Source organism: Rana temporaria, chromosome 3 (assembly GCF_905171775.1).
Source record: "Rana temporaria chromosome 3, aRanTem1.1, whole genome shotgun sequence".
Taxonomy (NCBI): Eukaryota; Metazoa; Chordata; class Amphibia; order Anura; family Ranidae; genus Rana; species Rana temporaria.
In genome coordinates this window covers 363,165,594-363,190,742 of record NC_053491.1, presented here as the reverse complement: position 1 = coordinate 363,190,742, position 25,149 = coordinate 363,165,594, and the positions used below count along the sequence as shown (strand labels likewise).

The 25,149-nt window shown below is 43.0% G+C and overlaps 1 protein-coding gene across 19 annotated transcripts in view; it reads left to right on the top strand.

Moving 5' to 3' along the window:
• MICAL3 (microtubule associated monooxygenase, calponin and LIM domain containing 3) overlaps positions 1-25,149 on the top strand; it is a 235,800-nt gene that overhangs the window by 71,742 nt on the left and 138,909 nt on the right. The gene's annotated exons all lie outside the window — the stretch shown is intronic.

Sequence of the window (25,149 nt, the reverse complement as noted above, 5' to 3'; positions counted from 1 at the left end):
GCGATCGCGTGTGCCCGGCGGCGATCGCGCCCGCCGGGCACACGCACGGGAGTCGGGGGCGAGCGGGGGGCGCGCGCGCCTCCGGCGGCGCGCACGCGCCCCCTAGTGGCGGCTATACGATAGGACGTATAGCTACGGGCTCTCGCCCAGGAGAGCCGACCTGCCGCCGTATAATGACGGTGGCTGGTCGGCTAGTGGTTAAAGGAACACAAAAAGTTGTGGTTTTTTTATTAGATCAATTGATTGCTGTAAGCTAGAGCATTTAAATATCACTTACCTCGTTTTTCCTTTTGACCTCCAAAATACAGTAATCCAGGTTTGAAAATGCCATTTCCTGTCTCTCCTCTTCTTGCTTTCCACCAGCATCTGAGCCGTTTTGCATGGTGGAAAGCAGAATGTGCTCACCCCCTCCCTATGACTACAGCCCTGCGTGAAGATGCTCTCTTATCCCTCACAGGCATGGAGGCTAAGCCTCATGGGAATTGTAGTTCCCATTAGGCCGTGATGTAGCAAGAATGAATGCGCATCGCAAACCAGGAAGTCAGTGAGAATAACGATTCAGGAGTGACGGAGGTGAATAAAACGGCTCGATTTCAACAGGTATCAAACTAGTTATAATGCAAAACATTACTTTTTACTTTATCAGCTACTGTCAGACTTTAATTTAAGAGGAAAATATTTTTGTCTTTACAACCCCTTTAACTTGTAATACCAACGGCCACCACCAGATGGCGCCAGCTTACACATCTGGTGGTAATAACTTGTTATCCCAACGGCTCACCACCAAATGGCACCAGCTCACACAAAAAAAAAATTTTTTTGCCCCCCCTTCCAAGCCAAGTCGCCAGGACCCCATTTCTAGTCGCCCTGGCGACCGGTATTTGTCAAGCCCTGGGATACGGTATATATGAAGTCAATCAGAAAATCCGAGTTCTACTGCCATGCATAATTGTTATTGCACTGTTGGGTTACATTCACATGGATGTAAAAAAATGTACAGGCCTTTTTTACTGTGAAGATCTCCAATGAAAACAATGCAGCTGCGTTCAGATCAGTAAATAAACACTTTTGTAAATGCTGTGTGTGTGTGTTTTTTTTTTCTTCTAATGGCTGTGTAAATGAATCCTAAGACCATCAGATCCGATGCATTGTTCATGACCTGATATGGCGAATGGGACAGTGGTGTCCAAATTTTCAAAAACGTTATCGTTCACTTTAGCACTTCTGCCTGGCAGCACTAGGGTTGTCTGTTTAAACCCCAACCATGGCACTACCTGCCTGGAGTTTACATTTTCTCCCTGTGCCTGTGTGGGTTACCTTCCCGCTGTCTAAATTTGTGTGTGACCTTGGGTTGTAAACGCCTTGCAGAGACTGATGTGAATGTACAATAGATCTGAAAAGTGCTGCGTACATTTACAGTGCTATATAAGTACCTATAATAAATTTACGAAAACTACTTTTTCTTTTTCTTGTGCCTCACACATGCCTGGGAATACAGTATTTGACTTGGTTGAGAGAACTGGCAGGCCAGAAGTTGATAACCTTGGCTAGCTTGCAGCTTCTCTCTAAAGATGTTGCTTTGTGCTCATGTGCGCATCTACGTCTGTGATATCCCGTGGTGTCCACTGATGTTTACATTTTTAGTGAACTTTTATTTTTTTTTGTACACAGGAAAGTCCCGCAGATTGGTTTATAGTGTGTTGGTTTTTTTTTGTTTTGTTTCTCTCCCTCCTTGAACCTGTGTCATAACAGCGGCTCTCAGTGGTTGGAATGCTGGTAAGCACTTTGTTTGTGGGGGTGTCATGTGCTGGGCAAATTTAAAAGCGCCATCCTGGAAAAGGTGTGTGTGTGTGTGTGTGTGTGTGTGTGTGTGTGTGTGTGTGGGCATGGCTTTAAAAAAAATAAAAACATTTTTTTTAATTGTGGTCTGTCTCCTTTGGAAAGATTTCCCTGCGTCTCTTTAGATAGTTGGTTTGTTTGGATGTATCAGATGCAATAGAGGCAATTGGAAGTGCTGATTTTAGCAATACTTTGACAGTCATGCGCCCCACCCTGCCCCCTTCCCAAACCAGGGAGCGCCTGTAGAATGGATCTGTTTTTATTTTGTAACGGTTTGGGTAAATGCCTGCAGCATACCCCAATGTGGACCTCCCAGGGTGCCTTTTCTATAGGCCCAGTGTTTACTGTTATGTCCGCTGATGGATTAGACAGTATTTGCATGTTGTAGGGACTTCTGTGTTCTGAATCGAACGGGAAAGCTGCAGCAGCAAATCATACATAGTCATTATCGGCAGGTATGTGCTTTTGCATATGCAAAGGTAGTTTATACAGTATCTGAGCACCCCTCACATCTTTGTAAATATTTTTTTTAATATCTTTTCATGTGACAACACTGAAGAAATGACACTTTGCTACAATATAAGGTAGTGAGTGTACAGCTTGTATAACAGTATAAATTTGCTGTCCCTCTCCAAAATACCACACACAGCCATTAATGTCTAAACCGCTGGCAAAAGTGAGTACACACCTAAGAAAATATCCAAATTGGGCCCAAAGTGTCAATATTTTGTGTGGCACCATTATTTTCCAGCACTGCATTAACCCTCTTGGGCATGGAGTTCACCAGAGCTTTACAGGTTGCCACTGGGGTCCTCTTCCACTCCTCCATGACGACATCACGAGCTGGTAGATGTTGGAGACCTTGCGCTCCTCCACCTTACGTTTTTAGGATGCCCCACAGATGCTCAATAAGGTTAAGGTCTGGAGACATGCTTGGCCAGTCCATCACCTTTCCCCTTGGCTTCTTTAGCAAGGCAGTCATCTTGGAGGTGTGTTTGGGTGGTTTTTATCATGTTGGAATAAAGGGAGGGGATCATGATCTGCTTCAGTATGTCACAGTACATATTGGCATTCATGGTTCCCTCAATGAACTGTAGCTCCCCAGTGTCGGCAGCACTCGCACAGCCCCAGACCATGACACTCCCACCACCTTACTAGACTGTAGGCAAGACACACTTGTCTTTGTACTCCTCACCTGGTTGCTGCCACACACTCTTGACACCATCTGAACCAAATATGTTTATCTTGGTCTCATCAGACCACAGGACATGGTTCCAGTAGTCCATGACCTTAGTCTGCTTGTCTTCAGCAAGCTGTTTGCGGGCTTTCTCGTGCAACATATTTAATAGAGGCTTTTTTTCTGTGACGACAGCCATGCAGACCTATTTGATGCAGCGTGCTGCGTATGGTCTGAGCACTGGCATGCTACCCCCCCTTCACCTTGGGTTGCACCAATACTGGTATCGGTGCCGATACTAGGAATTTTCGCAGAGGGGAGGAGGCAGCAGTCCGCTCTCAAGCTGGCGTTGCTTACGGTATGGGAGCATTTTGTGAGTACTCATACTTGCGCCCATGCCTAGTATCTGAAGCTTGAGAGCTGGCCGATGCCATCCCTGCCTCCTTCTCCCAGTGACCTTGCTAGGGGCAGGTCTGCCTGCTGGGCTGGTCTACCTGTCCCAACAGCCCACCAGTCTTGTCTCCTCGCTGCACAGCTGACTCCCGGCCACACAGAGCGCTGGACCCAGGCTCTTCCTGGCTGGATGCTGAGGCAGAGAACAGAAGGAGGCTCTGTATGTAAACACTGTATGGGTATGGTGGTATCCTTTTGCACTGAACAGCGGGGATCTCTCCCTCCCTCCCTGTCCAGCCAGCTCCTCTCCTACAAGAGACAGAAGATGCACCCTGCTTTCCATGGCCGGATCTATGGGGGTGCTCCCTAGATTTCAGTTGTGGCCCACCCCACCATGGACATTCTGGCTGCTGAGATTCTCCCCAAACCCTGCACTCAGGGCTGGGACAAGAGGCAGAGGACAGGAGAAGTGTCGGCGGCAGAGAGGAGGGAGGAGATGCAGGCTCTCTCCCATCCTGTTAGTGGAGCGCTCCTATAAAGAGCGGAAGGATGTCTCCTGTACCATGCCTCTGCCCCCAGGTCTCCCACTAACCCTCCTATAACCATCCTCACAGCCGTTTCCATCCCAGCTCTCCCACCCCACAATCCTATTTCACTTACCACTCCCCACCGCCCAAACCACCCCTCTACTCTACCTATGTAATTGGCTAGAACCTGAAAACTGTAAAAAAATTAAAATAAAAGTATCGGTGCATCCCTACCTTCAATCTATGCAGCAATTCTGACGGCACTCATACGTCTATTTCGCAAAGACAGCCTCTGGATGTGACGCTGAGCATGTGCGCTCAACTTCTTTGGTCGACCATGGCGTGGTCTGTTCTGAGTGGAACCTGTACTATTAAACCGCTGTATGGTATTGGCCACCATGCTGCAGGTCAGTTTCGGGGTCTTGGCCATCTTCTTTTTAGCCTAGACCATCTTTATGTAGAGAAACAATTCATTTTTTTTCCTGATCCTCCAGAGTTCTTTTCCACGAGGTACCATGTTGAACTTCCAGTGACCAGTATGAGTGTTAACAGGCTTGCTCCCTTGTAACGCTAACGAGTCACATGACATCGGGGAGGGAAAATGTCTAATCGGGCCCAATTTGGACATTTTCACTTAAGGGTGTACTCACTTTTGTTGCCAGGGGTTTAGTCATTAATGGCTGTGTGTTGAGTTATTTTGAGGGGACAGCAAATTTACACTGTTATACAAGCTGTACATTCAGTACTTTACAATGTTGCAAAGTGTCATTTCTTCAGCGTTGTCACATGAAAAGATATTTACAAAGATGTGAGGGGTGTACTAACTTTTGTGAGATACTGTATATGATTCACAGACTAATTTTAAATGCTTTCTGAAACGGCTTGCCTATTGAATGACACCCCCCCCCCCCCAACTTTTGTTGTGGTGGTTTTGCAGCAGGGTGCCTGGTGTGAGTAACAATGAATGTCCTTTTACTGAACAACTCTGAATGTGATTTTCTTAAGTTATGTGGTGTTTTCCTGGGTTTCAGCACTACCTAGTACATGAGGTAGCCTTAGAGTATCTCCGAATGTGGCAAGGCTGCTGCAGTCCCTCCTATGAGCACTATGAAAAGCCTGCTTAATGCGGTTTTATATAAATCTCATACTTTCAGACTCTAGCATGGTTTTATGGATGTCATTATCTGTTCTCTGACAGTTTGTATGTTTTGTTTTTTGCGGTTGCTTTTCTGCGGCTGCCAAAGTTGGTGTAAGCGTACTGCCTCCAAAGATGCGAATGGCGCCGCTGTATCTAGGGCTATGTGCCCTGTTACAAGCATCGCCTTTTCTCTCCCCGGGCAGTTTCCTGTCCCCCCCCTTTCTTTCACCTCATGACAAGATTTATATTAAGATGTTGCAGACATTTTTTGTGTTTGTAAACAGTGCCGTCATTGTCTCTTCGCACCCCTCCCTGTGATCTTGTGCTCTCTTCCTCCGCTGGGCTTGGCTCACACTGTACAGGCCGTGGGTGGTGAATGATGTGCCTGTATGAGAGAAGAGCACCTGTCTCCTGAACACAATGCATGCATTGGTTTGTTCAGAATGGCTGTTGCACTAGTGGAGAAAAAATTAGATGTACATTCACTAAACTGTCCCTAAAAAGATGGTCACTATATTTCCAGGGGAGGAAATCATCCCATGTTGCTTGACAAAAATGACTAGTGGTGCCCCAGATTTATAAGCATCACCTGCTATTGGCAAGCAGATGCTTTAATGAGCAGCTCCCTCTTAGGGTGACAGCGCTGTCTAATTCATACCTTCCCATTGTTCTGGATTTGCCAGGACAGTCATGCTTATTAGTAAGCTGTCCTGAGACGGCCATGCACTGGGATGCATTCCAGAAATTTGGAGTTTCAGGGAATTTTTTTATTTTTATGCTAAACTAATGCTTGGTACACAGGTTTAGAAAAGCGGCTGAAAAAATACCACCTTTGACACGATAATCTGATCAGTAGTGCAGCTTTCAAGAGCCAATCATGACAGTTCATGCAAAAATATTTTAAGGAACAAACAACTAAAGACTACAATAAAAGACAATACAATACGAAGTTATATTCTGTTGCATGAGAATTTTTGTAACTTTATTAACTTATCAACCTGACCTCCTGCAGCTTACCAAAAGTAGAAGTGAAAAGAAGGCATCTACATTTCAAATGTAGCACTAAAGACGTTGGGCTTATCAAGGATAATCGCTGTCCCCAGATTTGTGTGTGTAAAGTGGGGGTCTTCAACCCATCATTTGCTTTCTACCCATCAATAATGGGCAGCTGACGGGTAGATGGCATATGCTTCCCTGTCTTGCTGATATAGAGATATATTATAATTTTTTTTATATATTCTCTAAGATTTATGCACTTCATAAATTTTTGGCACAATATATAGTGTGTGTGTGTGTGTGACAGAATGACAGATGGAACACCATCAGAGATGGTGACAACAGTGGCTCAGGCCTGTGGAATGTATGCTGAAACTCCCACTTGTAGTTTTATCTGGAAGCCCTTCCTGGAGTGCCCTTGGGCAGGAAGTGGCTGCAGAAGATCAGCAGCACTGAAATGTAACAAAGGATGAGAAAAGAAAAACAAGGTTGTGTTCTGATGCCTTCTACTTCATTTTCAATGATGGTTTCATCTGTCATTTCTTTTTTTTGATTACGGCTATCTTTTTTTACTGGGACATCCTCTGCATAGCATGTGAGAAGATGTGATGCATACAGATGCTTGAGATCAGTGACATGCCCCCCCCCCCCCATATGTGGACTGTGACTGGCTTTAATCTGACATGTGTTAGTGTCACACAGTTATGGAAGTACTGTTGACCCCCCCCCCCCCCCAGCCACTTGACCTTCGGAAAGCCTTACCCCCTTCATCGCCAGGGCATTTTTTTTTTTGCTATTCTGCACTGTGCTAACTGGCAATAGCAAGGTCATGCAACACTGTATGCAAATAAAATTAACAAATGTAAGTGTTTTTGGGACACTAGTATAGGTCTGATCGTGATCAAGATACTAATCCGTACAGACACTCTACTGGTAATGGCGGTGATTAGCAACTTACAGCGTGACTAATGGTGTGACAGGCAATTTAGAGCTAACTGACACAAACGTCATATTAATACAGTTATCGATGATAATACTATACACGCTACTGCTGACACTGACTGGGAAGGGGTTAACTGTGTGCCTAATATATAATGTGTTCTGCTTTTTCTCTCTGAACTCAGTTGATTTCAGGGAGAAGAAGCAGACCGATAGCTGTGTGTTTGTCAACAGTGAACTCTGTGCTGTGTATGGCCACAGTCCATTAGCAGGTTTCAGCCAAAATCTTTGGCTGAAATCTTACAAACTTGTGCTGTGTCCAATCAGGGAGTGCCACCAAACCAGGAAGTAAACCCTGCATCATGGTGCCTGCCTGTGCTGCTCCTGCTTGCAGCACTTTGACTGAGTGGGCAGTAAGTGGTGTGTGTGTTTGTTGTGTGTGTTTTTTTTTTTTTTTTTTTTTTCCCTTTTTGAAGAAAAAAAAAAACTTAATTTGGTTGCACTTGAATTTTTTAGTCTTTTTCAGTATTGACTTTGTGGCGCAGCTGTCGGAGCCTGTCATATCTGTTAAATCAGATGTGCAAAAGTTTTTAAAAGCTTGCTGCTTCTCATTGGTGCGATTGGTTGATACCCTGGCAGTTTCTATTTCTTGGTCTGTTTTGCTGAATTTAGTGTAAAGCAGTGAACAGCCAAGCTGGAAATAATTGGATAAAGCCCTATCATTGGTGTAAGTGGAAATGGTAAGCCCACCGCTAAAAATATACAATTCTAATAGTTTTCATATTTCTATCGTTAAAACCGATGAGAAGAATTTTTGGACGGCTGTTCCCCTTTAAACACCCCATTGCTTGTGGCAGGTGGGGTTCTTTCTCCTCCATGCGCAGTAATCGCCATTATTCAGCATGCACTCCCTATAGACGCCTCCGTGGAATATGATCCTAATTACCAACACTCTGAAAAGAATATTGTGCAGCAATATTTCTGAATAAAGGATCTTTTTGTGTCCACCCTGCCTGCATGTGAAAAGGCTTCTGTCCCGCTCGTCATGTGGCCTGCTTCGCCTGCTCATGTTTATGTAGCAGTAACACCCACCGGAGAGAGCCCTAATAAACCGAGGTTTTATCTAGCTGCTATAGATAAAGATCATTGCTAATGGCGGCACACCCTGCACAGGATGGAGGATGGCATGCCGCAAAATATTAAGTCTCAATAGACTGGGGGGGTCAGAAAATTTCAGGAGTGTTTAAAAATTACGGCTAACGACCATCTTGGGTTTTGGTCTGGTCAGATTTAGTAGAGAGCCCTAGCTGTAAACATGGAAAGGCTTCTTGGTATCTGCAAGCCTGTAGTGTGGGGCCATCCTGTATACAGTAATGAGTGCTGTGCCCTGATGGATTTTAATCTTGGTACATTTTCAGGGTTTACATTTATCTCAGGAAGTCACTGTGCATTGCTTCAAAATGGCTGCCATTTTGGTCTGATGTCCAACCTTGCCGTTTTGGGGAAACCAACGGGCCTGCTGTCAAATGGCAGCCTGTACATTAAAGGACCTCTTGCCACAGGGTGAAGCCTCAATAGATTTACCTGGCAGAAAATGTCTCCTTTAGGCCCAACTAAAACCCATTCGAGTTGAAGGATGTCGCCATAGTCATTTTGTGAGCCATTGGAATGTGTTTTATATTAATCATTGTGAGATGATTAGGCCTTGCCATCACCATGGGTGCTGTCCCCCTCCCTCTCAGAATCTGGCACTCGTCGCTGCTCTGATCTGTGAAATGTGTGTGGCATGTTGATGTAATCGGCTTGCACTTGCAACGTGTGAATGGATGCCCACTTTATCTCCCGGCTGCCCTGCTCCATTTTAGGACATTAGACCCGCACTGTTAAGGTGCTGCCAGGATGATGATATCTGAGACGCTGTGAAGTGAGGAAGGTGTCAGATGAGGGTTTATACATAAATTGCTTAATTTTTATACATGCTGGGAGTTTGGAATCGCAGTGCAGCAGCGGGTAGTGTGAGGTCACCTCGGGTTTACTGCAGCACTAATTTTTTTTCTCTTTTCAGGTAGTTTTTGGGCGTATTCTGTATTTGTGCACCTCAGATTTTTGTACAGAGTTGCCTGTTCTCTACACAGTTTCGAAGACCCTATCCTGCAGTATGTAATCCAACAGCACACTATATGCACAGCCTGCTACAACAAAGTGTGCGCTGCCCCTCTACAGTGGGAATTTGGTAGGACTTGAAGGCATTTTTAAAATTGGTTGACTAAACCCAGGAACAAAAAATGCAATATGTTGAGGCTTACAGTCCTTGGATATGGTGGCTGCATTAGTCTCCCCAACCCCCCCCCCCCCCCCCCCCAAGCTAGGAACTTTTTCAGCAAATAACCAGGTTGTTACTACCAGAAATGCAGCCACCTTGTCACTTCCTCTTATGACAGGAGACAACAATGCTGCTTATTTCAGTGTGATGCATTTTTTTTATACAAAAATAGAACCCACAAATAATAAACAGAATCGGTTTCCCTTCTGCGACGTTCAGAGAGGCGGCATACTGGCGGAGCTGCTGTATAATGCAGGTTTTGTTACATCGGGCCTTTGTGTGAATGGAAAATTACCTTGTATCACCCGCCGCCACTCAAAAAAAATACATGTATCATAATGGCAGCCATTTTCTTCCCTCTCGTCATTGCTGTCAGACCGAAGAATCTCCCACGCTGACTGTGTGCTGATCACTTGCCTCATAAAGCCTGCAGGGAAATGGCTGATCATTTGGTGTACATGTTTCCATTCCTCCTTGTTTGGAGATGTAGATCTGCACGGAGTTCCCAGGTCTGCATACCTGCTGTGCCCATTATAAGGTGGTCACACGGTGGTCACGCGGTCCTTGGACCTTCTGTGCACATTTCAGATTCTTGATGACGCTCCCCAAGTCCAATGAAAGGGTCTTTATTGGCCTGTAGGGCAGACCAATTGTACACTGGAATGGCAGCTGAGGAGCTTGGCCATTAAGCAAGGCCCCAGTCACAAGTGAAATGAAAGTGGAGGGGGGTGAGTTTTCCTGGTTATTTCCCACGTGGTGGTTTTTTGTTTTTACCCCCTGGTGCCAATTGGTTCAGCTATCACATGCTGAAGAGTGGAGCTAAACTTCAAATATCTGCGTGTGTTTTCTTGGCATACTGCAACACCTCTAAGGCGCTTCGGTGCCATCGGAACTGTGGGCTGATGGTGGCATGCAGTTTCAGATGACAAAATGGCTTCTGATTGTCTAGCATCCCAAAGCACACCTGTGTTGTCTGCACAGCTCAGATTATTAGGCTCCTGGTGGTGGTAAGAAATCCCTGAATGTAAGAACCTATCTGACGGGCATTAAAATTTCGCTCCTTGCCCACAGTCTGTCTCTACAGCTTTACTCCAACCTCCCTGTGAACTCCTTGAGCTGGGGCTTGGGAGTGGGCACCAGCCGACAGCGCTATGTGCCAGACACCTGTTCCTGCACAAGTCGCCCTGTCAGACTTGATCCCCTCCATATCCGTCACACAGCTGGGCCAGCTTCTGCTGTTTCTTGCAAGGCATTCTGGGTACTGTGCAAAAGCCTTTTAGGCCCGGAACAAACGTTTTAAAAAAAATAATTGCAGTGCCAATTCTTATAAACTGGATTATTGAAAATATATTCATTATCATTTATTATAGTTTTAATTTTTATTATGGTTTTTGATGGACAAGTCTTGGGTAAAGGATTTGGGAATGTTCATAGTAAATTATGTCGGATTCAGCAGCTTATTTTCTTGCTGCTAGTCAACTTGTCCTGTATACAAGTTAATACCGCAGCTGTCACTTGTAAGCCTCCTTTTAGCCTAAAATGGCAGCTAACATAGAAACATTAGACCATTCAGAGTGATTCCAGGAATGTCAGATATTGAGCTCCATGCAATAAGCTGTTCATACACAAGGCAATCTGTACAATCTGCTTTTAGATGAACCAGCAATTATGTAGCTGACCTGTCTGAATACAAATAGAATAGTTTGTTTAGGGAAGGCCTTTACTACACTGTTTTGGTAGATCTGAAGCTCACCATACAGGTTACAATCTGTGTACAGTTGGTTGAAAGATGGCACTTCCTGTCCAAGCTCATTCCCTCTTCTTCTTCTTTTTTTCCCCTCCTGTTTGTTTGTTTTTTTTATTATTATTTTTAAAACAATCATAATAATGTAATGCAATGGCAGCTTCCCCAGCAGTCTGAGCTGTCACCCAAGTGACCTTGTATAACATTATAACATTCCCCCTTCTCTCTTCCCTCAGCATATACATAAAAGATTATGTGGAGGAGCTGGGCCGGCACAGGCAGTAATTGGATACTCCCAGATAGAGCTGCATGAGTAATCGTTAATCGCAATCTTTTCTCCCCTTCCTCATCTTCAAAACAGCATGTCACGATTCTTTCTAACAAGTGCAGAGTTCTCAGGACTGGAAAAAATAAATAAAAGAATCCAGGCAGCCTGCCAAGTTTTATCACATGTGATTAAGTAGAAACAAAGTTTTTTCTTTCAGGAAGGCACTCTGACGTGTAAATGAAGGAAGTTTAACTAATATATATATATATATATATAACACACACACACACACACACACACTTTTTATTTTTTGCAGAGACCCTAGAGAGTAAAATAGTGGTGGTTGCAATATTTTATGTCACACCGTATTTGCACAGCGGTCTTTCAAACACATTTTTTTGGCGGAAATAAATACACCTAAATAAAAAAAAAAAAGTAAAGTTGGCCCAATTGTATTTATTTTTTGTATAATGTGAAAGAAGATCGCGAGAATAGTGATCTTTATTCCAAAAAAATTGATTCTCATTTTAGCCAAAATCACGCAGCTCTACTCTCAGAGGAAAGAGTAATGAGGTCCACAAAGGAAAGCGGCTTTGTAAAGGAAATTGCTTTCTGTAGGCAAACGATATAGCATGTTCATAGGCATATTGCAAATTAATAAAATGTAAGTGTGAATTTAAACCTTTTCTGCGCTTCTTTTTTTTTTTTTTTTTCTCTGCATGGCTTTAAATTGATCTTGCAGGAAAATTGAACTTTCAGGGAAAAAAAAAAAAAATCTATAGCATGTTTGTTATATCAGGTGTTGACTTGCATCGGGTTGCAGAAACTGATTCAAATGGAATGCGTTTCCAATGAACCCTAATTTGTTTAAAAATAAAAAAAACACATGACCCATTTCTTAGACGTTTGGGTGCCATTTAAAATGAATAGCATGGAAACACCCGTTACGTGCGGTACTGCAATGTGCAAGTGCACCTGACCCCCTAGCGGTGCAACTGCTGTGATTTCTTGAAACTGTCCAAAATGTTGCGTCATTTTAACAATTGGAAAAAGCTCTGCTCAAGTGAATATTTCATAGATTTTTTCTTATTTCGACACTGGCACTAATCGTGAAAATACCAGCTGGACCCATCTACTTAACACTCTGAAAGAATAATCTTCCTCGGTCCCTATTTTACAGGCCTATCCTACTGCAGTGAACAAAGCACCGCTGTCTCGACTTCATGAAACTCGCCAACTACCGTTGTTGGTCACAGTTGATCTTGTCGACTGATACCATGGCGGTCTCTTCCCTACCCTGGCTCCCTCCTGTTCATTACCTGGTCCCAGTAGGTCTAATGTCTAGCTCACTCTTTGGATTATGGGACTCTAAAATATTCTACGGGTCTGATTGTCGCTCCCCCCCCCCCCCCCCCCCCATATCTCCTTTTTTAAGACCCCTCGTTGTCCATTATTCCCTCCAGGCTGCGAAAATCCGTCCCAATTTTCTTGGTGGACCTCGAATGGTTTCACGGACATTCATTCCCTGTTTTACTCCTCCTAGGATTCTAACATTGACGCCTCTCTCCCTACTCCATATACTGACTCCTTTTGAGAGCCTATGCAGGGCCAGACCCCTGGGCATCATATCCCTGGTATAGTCATCTATAAGTTCAGCAAAAAACCCTCTACTGAGGCCTTATCTTCAATGGGGGGAAAAAGAACTCGGGACAGTTGGACCCAGAGGATTGGCAGATTATGACTATAGCGCTTTCTAAGTTAAATTGTTCTTATATTAGAGAATGCCTATAAAGTATTGTATAGGTGGTATTGTACACCAGCTAGATTGGGTCATTTTATCCCTACTTACACGCCTCTCTGCTTTCGGATGTTCACAGGAGGGATCCATGGTGCATATTGTGGTCATGCCCAAGGACATGCAGGTTATGGGTCAGAATCTATACACTTCTTCGCAATTTATTTCATGTTAACCTCAAAATGGACTCCTATGAACCCCTGCGAGGCAAGCCTATTGAACTGCTACGTCCGGAACGGCAATTGGCCCAACAGCTCTTTACTGCAACTAAATTAACTATTGCCGGGGCATGGAAGACTCCCATGCTTGGCTTTGAGGCTGTCAAAAATCGCATGAATGATATCATGGTGAATGAGAAGCTTACAGCCATCTTGGATACACATGACAAATTTCTGCGCGATTGGCAACCGTGGATCACTTATTCTCAGCCCTCCCGGTTCGACACATACCCTGTGGACTCTTCTCCCTTTTTTTTTTGTGTGTGTTTACGTGCCGCGTTTGCGTTTTTTTAGAAGCGTAATAAAAAGAAATGGTGTAAAACGCCTATAAATGGAACGCGGGTTACCGTGTTTAGTCGCGTTTTGGCGTCTGAAACCTGGTAGTCTTCGGCGTCTGAACTCAATTTTTTTGCTTTCAAAGAAACTCTGTTAAATGCAACTGCCTAAAAACGGCATAAAACAAAACTGTTCATGGTCACATAGGATAACATTGAATGAGTTCGGGGGCAGTTGAAAAAAGTGTCCAACTGCCTCTGAACGTCCGTTTAGCAGCGTCCCGTGTAGACTAAAACTAAATCGAAATTTGCTGCCAAAATGAACACTGATGGGACGTCCATGATACCTCGAAGGGTTGCTTTTGGACTTCTCCTTACTGTTACCTGGGTCATTATATTTAATTCTGTGTAATGTCACTGCTTATGTTCTCCCTATTTGTCTTTGGCCTCATGTTTGTTTTATTACAAGATGTAACCATCTAACTGCTGTCCATATATGTTGGTTTATCTATTAATAAACTTTTTTGGAAAAACAATATACCGGTAACTTTTCTTCTCCCCTAATTCATTTTTTAGTTTTGGATAGAGTGGAGAGGGATTAGAATGCCAGTGAAGTTTTTGCTTGTCTGTATCCCCATTGGGGAGATTTACTGTCCCTATTTGTCCTGTTTACCATTATCACCGAGAGTGAAAGTGAATGAAAGAAAATCCAGGATTTTGTGTTCCCAGAATATTGAAAGATTTTGTTAATTTAAATTTTTTTTTTTTTTGGGTTTTTTTTTTTTAAGTGTCCCGTGATCGTGTCACGGAGCTGCAGAACGGGGGGATGCCTGTGTAAACAATGCACTTCCCTGTTTTGCCTTGTGACAGGACACTGATCTACTGCTCCCTGTCATTGGGAGCAGTGATCAGTGTTGTGTCGCATTGTAGCCCAGCCCCCCCACAGTTAGAATCACTCCCTAGGACACACTTAACCCCTTCCTCGCCCCTAGTGGTTAACCCCTTCCCTGACAGTGTCCTTTACACAGTTATCAGTGAATTTTTATAGTGCTGATCGCTGTATAAATGACAATGGTCCCAAAATGGCATCAGAAGTGTCCGCCATAATGCGGACACGCGTTAATCGCAGATCGCCGCCATTTCTTATAAAAAAACAGAATAAAAAAATCAATGCCATAAAACTTTCCTCTATTTTGTAGATGCTATAACTTTTGCGCAAACCAATCAATATACGCTTATATGCAAGTTTTTTTTTTTTTCACCAAAAATATGTGGAAGAATACATATCAGCCTAAACTGAAGAAATAAAATTAGTTTTATATATTTTTTGGGGAGATTTATTATAGCAAAAAGTAAAAAATATATTGCTTTTTTTTTTTTTTTTTCAAAATTGTCTTTTTTTTTTTTTGTTTTTTTTGTTTATAGTGCCACCAAAACACAAGCTCTATTAGTGGGGGGAAAAAGTCAGTTTTGTTTGGGAGCCACGTCGCACGACCGCACAATTGTCAGATGCAGTGCAAATCGCAATAAATGGCCTGGTCATTGGACAGCCAAATCCTCTGGGGCTGAAGTGGTTAATGGGGACAATTAGTAAATTCTCTTGACCCTCCTGAAAACCAGGGATTCCCTCGCTCTGAATTTTATCCCACTTCCTGACTATCTACAATGGGACAAAGGGCAAGAAACAAGTGACCGGGTTAAAACTTTCCCTTACTCTATCCATGCTGAAAAAATAAATTTTTGCCTGTAGTTCTTAATCTTTTGTTGTTCTTAGTTGGTGGTGCTCCAGACTATGGGGGTATATATGTGTGTGTGTGTGTGTGTGTGTGTGTGTGTGTGTGTGTGTGTATATATATATATATATATATATATATTCTAGAAAGGGTAAAGCTTATTTTTTTGTAAATCAGGTTGCTTTGATGTTCTTCTACGGCGTCTTGTATAAATAAAAATCATATAGGGTTTAGTTGCAGAATTCGATGCTGCCGTTTAGAGCATAGTGGCCCCCAGAGGAAATATCTCTTGAAACTGGCAGGTGCCCCTCCCCCAGGGATTTGAAAGGAGTTTTATGAAGTCATCTTCATACTGTGTGTCTGTGTATACAGGATGTGAACCTCCATTATACAGGAAACTACCAATAAACATAGTTTATTTTTACTGCAGAAAGTAAGCTTTGTCTCTAACCATGATATTGACTCATTCTGGTAAGCTTTCTGGCCCCACCTTCATGCTTTGCTACTGTCTGACCCTTGAAGCTTTGCGCTGCTTCTCTCTTTGCCCTGACATTTCCAGGCGCTGAAAGCCTTGCTGCCGCCTGCTCTCTGGCCGCTGAGAGCCTTGCTGCTGCCTGCTCTCTGGCCGCTGAGAGCCTTGCTGCTGCCTGCTCTCTGGCCGCTGAAAGCCTTGCTGCTGCCTGCTCTCTGGCCGCTGAAAGCCTTGCTGCTGCCTGCTCTCTGGCCGCTGAGAGCCTTGCTGCTGCCTGCTCTCCACTGCGCTTCTCTGCTGCCCTTTGGTTCTGCTGACTCTGCTTCGCCACACTGCGACCCCCCCCCCCCCCCCCCCCCACACACACACACCAGGGATATGATTTGCAATTAGCGGATCTCCAGCTATTGCAAAACTACAAGTCCCATCATGCCTCTGGGTGTCATGCTTGTGGCTGTCAGTATTGCTGTCAGTATTGCTATGCCTCATGGAACTTGTAGTTCTGCAAAAGCTGGAGATCCGCTAATTGCATATCCCTGCTCTACACCATACTCTGCTGCCCTATGGATTTTCCAATACTTTGTGCATTTCTGAGCTGCCCTGTGGGCTCCCTGATGCCCTGCTCCATTGTGCTTGTGTACCATTTCTCTTCACCCTCAGTTGGGTTATTGTGCATCCTTCTGGGTTTGTGACTACATGCTGTTCCTTGCATCACTGGTCCCTTGTCCACTTGTTCTGCTGCCCACTCTTAACCCAGGATGCCCTGCTCCACAGCTCTTGCGCCTCCTGTCTTCATACACTCAAGTTGGTTTATTCATCCTTCTGTTTTTTTGGCACTCATGAGTAACTCATGAGTAGTGTTGAGCAGAATATGCCATATTCGATTTCGCGATATATCTCGAATATATATTCGAATATTCGAGATATATTCGCTAAATTCGAATATTCGTGATATTTTATCGAAAGTAAATGATTGCGATTTTTCGCTATTGCGAATGCGAAAATAATTGCGATTTTTTGATAACTGCGGTAGGAGCACTCTGATTGGCTCAGAATATTCGTGATATTTTATCGAAATATCGCAACATGCGAATGCGATATTTATTGCGCAATTTCGAGAAATGCTGGAGGAGCGCTCTGATTGGCTCAGAATATTCGTGATATTTTATCGAAATATCGCAACATGCGAATGCGATATTTATTGCGCAATTTCGAGAAATGCTGTAGGAGCACTCTGATTGGCTCAGAATATTCGTGATATTTTACAATACAAAATAATTGCGAATATTCGGCAAATGCGGAAGGAGCACTCTGATTGGCTCAGAATATTCTTGATATTTTACAATACAAAATAATTGCGAATATTCGGCAAATGCAGAAGGAGCACTCTGATTGGCTCAGAATATTCTTGATATTTTACAATGCAAAATAATTGCGAATATTCGGCAAATGCAGAAGGAGCACTCTGATTGGCTCAGAATATTCTTGATATTTTACAATACAAAATAATTGCGAATATTCGGCAAATGCGGAAGGAGCACTCTGATTGGCTCAGAATATTCTTGATATTTTACAATAGAAAATAAAAAGTGTTTTGCATTGGTGGTGATTCTTTACTCTATCCATCTGTCACAGCCGTTTGTCAATCAAACACCTTGAAGATTGAACACGTTCATGCTGCATGCTTTGGACTTTTTTTCACTTCACATATCAAAGACATTTTTATGAAAGATTATTTTTCTATTATTGGGACTATATTTCTTTATATATTTGTTTCACTGTGTATTTCACAAGTTATTTGCGCTTGCTTATTTTATAATTTGCCCACATGTCTTGTCACTAGACATATTTTTTATTCTTGTAGAGCGACTCCATTTTCTGTCTTGTATTAATTTATGTTGTATAACATTTTTGAGTTGCTGCTGTATTCTCCCCTTTTTTAAGGTATGCGCAATTTTTTCCTTCTTACAAAAAATAATAATATCAAACATACAAATATTCATAACATACACATACACATACACAAAGCCCCCCCCTTTTGCATCAGAGACAATCAGAGTTCTCCTACCACAGTTATCGAAAATTCGCAATCATTTTCGCATTCGCAATAGCGAAAAATCGCAATTTTTTTTTTTTCAATTTGGCAACATAATAGGATCGCCTCAGCTTAGCTACTCGGCCCAGGGTCTCTAATCATACCAGCAATGCTTTTAGACGTCGATAGGATGTGATCTGTTTTAAAAATCAAATTGAAAAAATGCGAATATTCGGAATTGCGAATATTCACCGCGAAATTCGAAATATAGCGCGATTTCTCGAATATGCTATATTCGAGTCGAATATTCGCAATGCGAATATTCGTGAGCAACACTACTCATGAGGTGTCATGTCCTTTCCTGCAGGGTCATCCAGGGTCTTGGAAATCAGTTTTATTGTTTCCAGGTATGGTCTGTCTCAGGATGTGATCGCAGTCCTGTGTCACCTTCCTCTGCCCTCCAGTATGAAATATTCCTGGCATGTGACATCTCTTCCTGTGTTCTGCATCACAACACACATGAACCTTTCTCCACATCTGACATTCTTCTGACTACCCCAACTCTCAGCAAAGGAGGATGTTTTGTCAGATGGGCAAATATTTACTAGTGACCCATCGTGTGTGTATGTAAATTTGTTTAATCCACAAAGTGTTCTTTATTATCTTCATGTGTATTGGCACATACATCAATCGGCCATAACTTTATGACTACCAACCTTATATTAAGTAGTTCCCTCTTTTTTGCTACCAAACCAACCCTGCCTTGTTGAGGCATGAACTCCGCTTGACCTCTGAAGGTACACTGTGGTATCTGACACCAAGCCATCAGTAGCAGAATCTTTAAGTCCTGTGGGTTGCGAGATGAAGCCTACATGGATGGGACTTTTTCCAACACATCCCACAAATACTCACTGAGATCTGGAAAATTTGGAGGGCGAGGCAACACCTCAGACTCATTGCATCCTCAAACCATTCGTGAACCATTTGTTCAAGTGACAGGGCAAATTATCCTGCTGAAAGAGGCCACTTCCATCAGGGAATACTGTTTCCATGAAGGGATATACTTGGTCAGCAACAATGTTTAAAGCGGAGCTCCACCCTAAAGTGGAACTTCCGCTCATCGGAACCCCCCCCCCCCTCTGGTGTCACATTTCAGGGGGAGGGGGATGCAGATACCTGTCTAAAGACAGATATTTGCACCCACTTCCGGCCCCAAAGTCTGCAGGTAGACTGCGGGCAGGACGTCAGACGTCACCTCTTTGCATAGCGGTCCCTGTTAACTAGAGCCATTGGAATACATAGAAAACACTGCATGCATTTTTAGTGCAGAAACTGCATCTGGTGTAACTAGCACTAAAGGGGGAACTGTGATGTGAAGGGGGGCTGAGGTCAGACTCCGTGAATATCCTGTCCACTACGACCACGCACCTTAAATTGTGGTGCTGTAATTGGGACAGGAAATTCTAATTCTCCCTGTTCATTTTAAATAGATTTTGGTTATTTTCTTGAGATTTTTTTTTTTTTACTTTTTTGGCTCGCACTCCAACTAGGGCTTCTGTCTAAATAAAGCTTGTACGCTCTGTGGATACCTGTACAATTGTTTGTTTTATTTTTTTTATATATTCAGGACATTGGAGTGTAAGCTCTATTGGTATATTTAGTGTATTTTCAGTAGTATGAGGGTGCTGCACCTCCACCTTCCTTATTGTCCCTAATGCATGATTTTGCATGTCCTGGAAATGTCCCAATCGTCTATAACCCAAGGCGGTAATTTGGGCTATCTGATCCCTTTTTAGTAACTTCCCCAGTTGGGCATTTTCTGCCCTTCGTGTCTCCACTGTTGTAGTCCATAGATTGTATGACCATTCTCCCCCACCATGTACAGTGGAATGTTTGCACTGCACAGCTGAAGAACGATGCCCAAGTGCTGGTGAGGTTCCAGCCAGCGCAATTTTGCCCTCTTCTTCCCACCTCTCGTTTGCACACTCCAGAACAGTGGCAGCCCGGACAATAAGATCGTTTGTTTCCAGCCTGATGTCCTAAATGTTTTATTACGAACACACTCCACTTAATTCCCTTCTGCAAGCGTCTGATTGCATGCCAAAATAACCGCGTCGCTATCCAGAATCAGCAGGCTGCGCAGGCCCAGCGTTCGCTGAGTGATATTAACTGATGGGATGCACATAACTTGGATTTAAACAATGGTTCTCTTTGCAGGGAAAGTTTCACTTTCTACCAAGTGACAGTCCCTTTCCCGGTCCAGGGATGATAAAACCAAATTCTAGCTTTGTTTTCAGCAAATAACATTATATGCAAGGCTTTAAGAAGTAACGGAAGGTGACCGTGTTCTGATGGTGAAGGCAGGAGATATTTGTGCACAGCTAACTTTCTGTCTGGTATACTTTGTGTGTACAACAGTGATCACCGCAGGTTATCGCTGGCTGTGCAAAATGGCTATGAATAACTTTGGCTACTGGCAACCTGTCATTGAAGTGGATAGGCTTGGCAGCCACAGCTAGTTGCTCACAAATGTTAAACGCAGGAATCAGGAGATTCCTGCTGCTGCTATTTGCATTGTGGCAAAAGACTATCTAAACATACCCCAACTTGGGGTGCCTACACACAACACACACACTATAAAGTCTACACACCCCTGTTTTTGAATTGTCAGGTTTCTGTGACGTAAAAAAATCTCCACCTTTTTTTTCTGCTGTAATAAAATCAAAAGGTACTTCAACAAATTATTGGTTTAGGGGCGTGCACACTTATGCAATGTCATTTTTTAATTTTTTTTTTTAATTGCTTCCACCTAAGATTTTTTTTTTATTTATTTTTTTTCAACCGAGTTGTACAGTTAATGGGTCACATTAAAGGTGAAAAAAGTTCTGAAATATTACCTTTGTCTCCCATATTTATTTTTTTCTATCGCAGAAAACTGACATTTTAACAAGGGTGTGTAGACTTTTTTACTGTGTGTGTGACCTCAGATTGCGAGTAATGTGGTTTGTTTCATAATATGAGCTGGGGTGTTTTTTTTTTTTTTTTTTTGTATAATTCTAACTTAATTTTGCGAGCGCTGTCTCGCAAGATTAGCAGGACTCAAGCCTCAGGTGTGCAGTACCGCATGTGGCCAGATGTGGGGGCACCAGAGACACTCTGTTCCTGAGTATCTCTGGCAAGCCCCCCCAAACCTCTGCCCACATGCGGTACTGCATACACTAGCAGTGACACTATAATGCATTAGCCGAGTTTCCTATGGGGAAACTTGCTTTGATACGAGTTCTTTGGATTGCAAGCATGCTTCTGGAACGGATTATGCTTGTAATCAAAGGTGTGTGTGTGTATATTTATATGCGTGTGTGTGTGTGTGTGTGTGTGTGTGTATGTGGTACCCATTGCAGCACAGTTCAAATAAAAACATTAGGTCTACATAACCTATTGTGTATATTGATCGGTGATTTGTGTGCCCAGTCTATAGGTTTTCAGCACTTTTATTGGTGCGCCTCACAGTGGCTGAATATTCTTGATTCCAGAGCAATCGCTAATGATGCTTCATCACAGTAAATCATCATTTTTGAGAAGTTGATTTTGGGTGACACGAGTTGCTGCATGTAGCTGTTATATGTCCATGTGCCGAGGGCTCTTGTTTAGCATTGAATTGTACCAGTGTGTTATGGAAAGCAAACTACTAAATACAGATTAAATACACTCTCCACCTATCAGCGTGTTCTTTGCACGTGAGCACTGATTGACTCCGACTCTGTTTTTGCTTCTCCCTTTCTGATTTATAAAGTGGTAAATATCACTTTCACGGCAGGTGAATTTTGCATGTGGTTTGAAATGACAGTAATTTAGAAATTTTTGTTCAGGGGGACTTTAAATGAGACCTATAACTAGAGTAAGCACATAGGATGTAAAACAAAGTATTACTTGTATGAGTTTATTACATAAAATCTGTTGTGTTTTTTTTTTAGGACTTTGCAGTGACTACTTCAAAACAAAAAAAAATTAAAACACAAACCATATATACAACACTCCACCTCTTTCTTTAACCCAGATTAACCACTTGCCAACCATCCACCGTCGTTTTACGGCGGCAGGTCGGCTCCCCTGCGCAAGAGCACGTAATGTAGGCTCTCGCACAGGCCACAAGGGGAGCGTGCGCGCCGCCCGCTTGCCCCCGGGCACCCGCGATTGCACGTTAGAGCGGGGACCGGGAGCTGTGTGTGTAAACACACAGCTCCCGGTCCTGTCAGGGAGAGAAATGCTGATCTTCTGTTCATACAATGTATGAACAGAAGATCAGTAATTTCCCCTAGTCAGGCCACCCCCCCTACAGTTAGAACACACCCAGGGAACATACTTAACCCCTTCCCCGCCCCCTAGTGTTAACCCCTTCACTGCCAGTGGCATTTTTATAGCACTGATCGCTATAAAAATGCTAATGATCCCCAAAATGTGTCAAGTGTCCGCCATAATGTCACAGCACCGAAAATAAAATCACTGATCGCCACCATTACTAGTAAAAACATTTTTTTTGGGATAAAATACCCCCTATTTTGTAAACGCTATAACTTTTGCGCAAACCGATCAAACGCTTATTGCGATTTTTTTTTTTTTTTTTTTTCTACGAAAAATATGTAGAAGAATACGTATCGGCCTAAACTGAGAATTATTATTTTTTTTTATATATTTTTGGGGATATTTATTATAGCAAAAAGTAAAAAAATATTCACTTTTTTTTCAAAATTGTCGCTTTATTTTTGCTTATAGCACAAAAACTAAAAACCGCAGAGGTGATGAAATACCACCAAAATAAAGCTTTGTGGGGAAAAAAGGACGCCAATTTTGTTTGGGAGCCACGTCGTACAACCGTCGGTTAAATCGATGCAGTGCCGAATCGCAAAAAGTGCTCTGGTCTTTGACCAGCAATATGGTCCGGGGGTTAAGTGGTTAACAAACCCATACATAGCCTATGGTAAGACAATATATCTTGCTCAATAATACATCTTACATAACGCCTGTTTTCAATTCACTTATTTACTAAACTACATGCCTGTTACCTACATATGTTATAATGGTCCATGTATGCACAATGACTGTAATGTTTTCTTTACTTATGTCAAGTCGGCTTTGTACTCAATAAAAGTTTGTAAACAAAAAAAAACAAATTGCTCCTGAAGACCCCTTACCCTCTGGGGCATTTTTCAGGCGCTTTTGGACTAAAAAAAAATTGTGCCTATAAAGCGCCTTCCGTATAGCTTTACCGTTGACGAACGCCCCACCCCAGTGTGACAGTAGCCTACCTAACCTTTTAGTGAGAGCATATACTTTTTATATAATTTTATGTAACATCAGCATTGTGAAATAGATACAAATGGTTATTTTAGACAATCCAGTATGAGCTTCAGAAATCTCCCTGCACTCTGTACTGACTCTGCTTACTAAGACTCCTCCTATTAGTTCCTCTGTAGATCAGAAGGCAGGCTCTGTGAAATGTGTGCCTACTCACAGGACATAGTGACTACATTTCACAGATGTAAAAGTGTCGGGATAGGTTTACAAACTTTAAGATAATTTGCATTAATGGTAGTAGGCTGAAAGTAGTAGATGTATGACGTGGCAATGAATATATGATTTAAAATTTCGACCAAAGACATGTTTAAAACTTCATGTGATGGGTGACCAAGAAAGCTTGGGGAGGATGTCTTATTTTCAAGTTGGTTGTAAAATTCTTACAGGAAGCGCAAGACGAGACTGCAGGAAGTTGTGACGTTCTCCCTGTCTGGGCTGCCATGGCTGCGCTCTGTGACCCCCTGCAGCACTCTCATATGTGGCTAAAGCCTTTGTGGCAGAGTAAATATCATTGCAGCTGCTGTGGACACCGCAAGTCCTAGCCAATGTAAGCCCGTGTCGTGGCTTACTGAGATTTTTAGTACCACAGTAGCTGCAAGGTCTTGCAGCCCAAGCTTGTTCGAAGCAAGATGTTGGGTCTTATTCACACTTCGTGCCATTGGGCAATGTTACCCAATGCAGTCCCGAAGACCCGACAAAAAGCTTTGCATTGTATAGGACTAGTTCACATCGTCCTGCTATGCTGGTGTGCTTTGTAATACAATGATCAGACTTGCATTCTATCTCAGTTCACTGTGTTACAATGTGTAAAAATGCATCACAACAGTTTAAGTATTATTTAGGTAAAGTTTCTAACCAGTTAGACTGCCCACCTCATATATATACTGCGACAAAGTGGCTGTATTGCATGAAACAATGTACCTGTATGTTTTGTGCACTAAATGGCGTGGACGCATGCGCTTGCTGCACGGAGGAGGAGCCGATGCGCTTTATCAGGCAGACCCCATGTCCGCCGGCCACCTGCGATCGCTTCAGAGGCAGACCCTGTTCTGACGGGAGAACATGGAGATCATCTGTTCCTACTAATCGGGAACAGCAATCTGTGTTCCTGTCAGTACTTCCCCCACACAGTTAGAAACACACTGAGGGAACACATTTAACCCTTTGCTTGCCCCTGTAGTTAACCCCTTCCCTGCCGGTGTCATGTATACAGTGATCAGTGCATTTTTAAAAAAAAAAAAATTTAAGCAGTGATCACTGTATTGTTTTCACTGGTCCCCAAAAAGTGTCACTTGGTGTCAGATTTGTCGGCCGCAATGTCGCAGCCCCGCTGCAAATTGCTGATCGCCGCCATTACCAGTAAAAATAACAAAACATTTAAGTCCATAAATCTATCCTGTAGTTTGTAGACACTATAACTTTTGCACAAACCAATATAAGCTTATTGGGATTTTCTTTTACCAAAAATATGTAGCAGAATACACATTGGCCTAGCCTAAATTGATGAAGAAAATTTTAACTTTTTTTTTTTTTTTTAATTGGCGTAGTAGGTAAGGTTGAATAAAGACAATCGTCCATTCAGTTCAACCAGGTGCTTGTGTGTCAGTGTCTCTATAATTGTTTCTCATATGCCTGTATGTTGTGCTCTTTAAGATGCACATCCAAGAGTGTCTTAAACGTTCATTGGTGTGCCTCAGTGGCTTAAAGTGGATGTAAACCCACTCTCATCCTTTCTAAACTACTGCTATGGTGCTGATCTATACGGATATACATGCCTCCTGCATGTATCCTTACCTGTCAAATGTCTCCCCTCAGTTCTTATAACAGAAACTGTAGATTCTGTGGGTGGATCTGTTGTCTGGAGCTCTGTGGGTGGAGTCGTGATGTCAGACTCCCAACCCTCCTCTACACTCCCCTTGTCA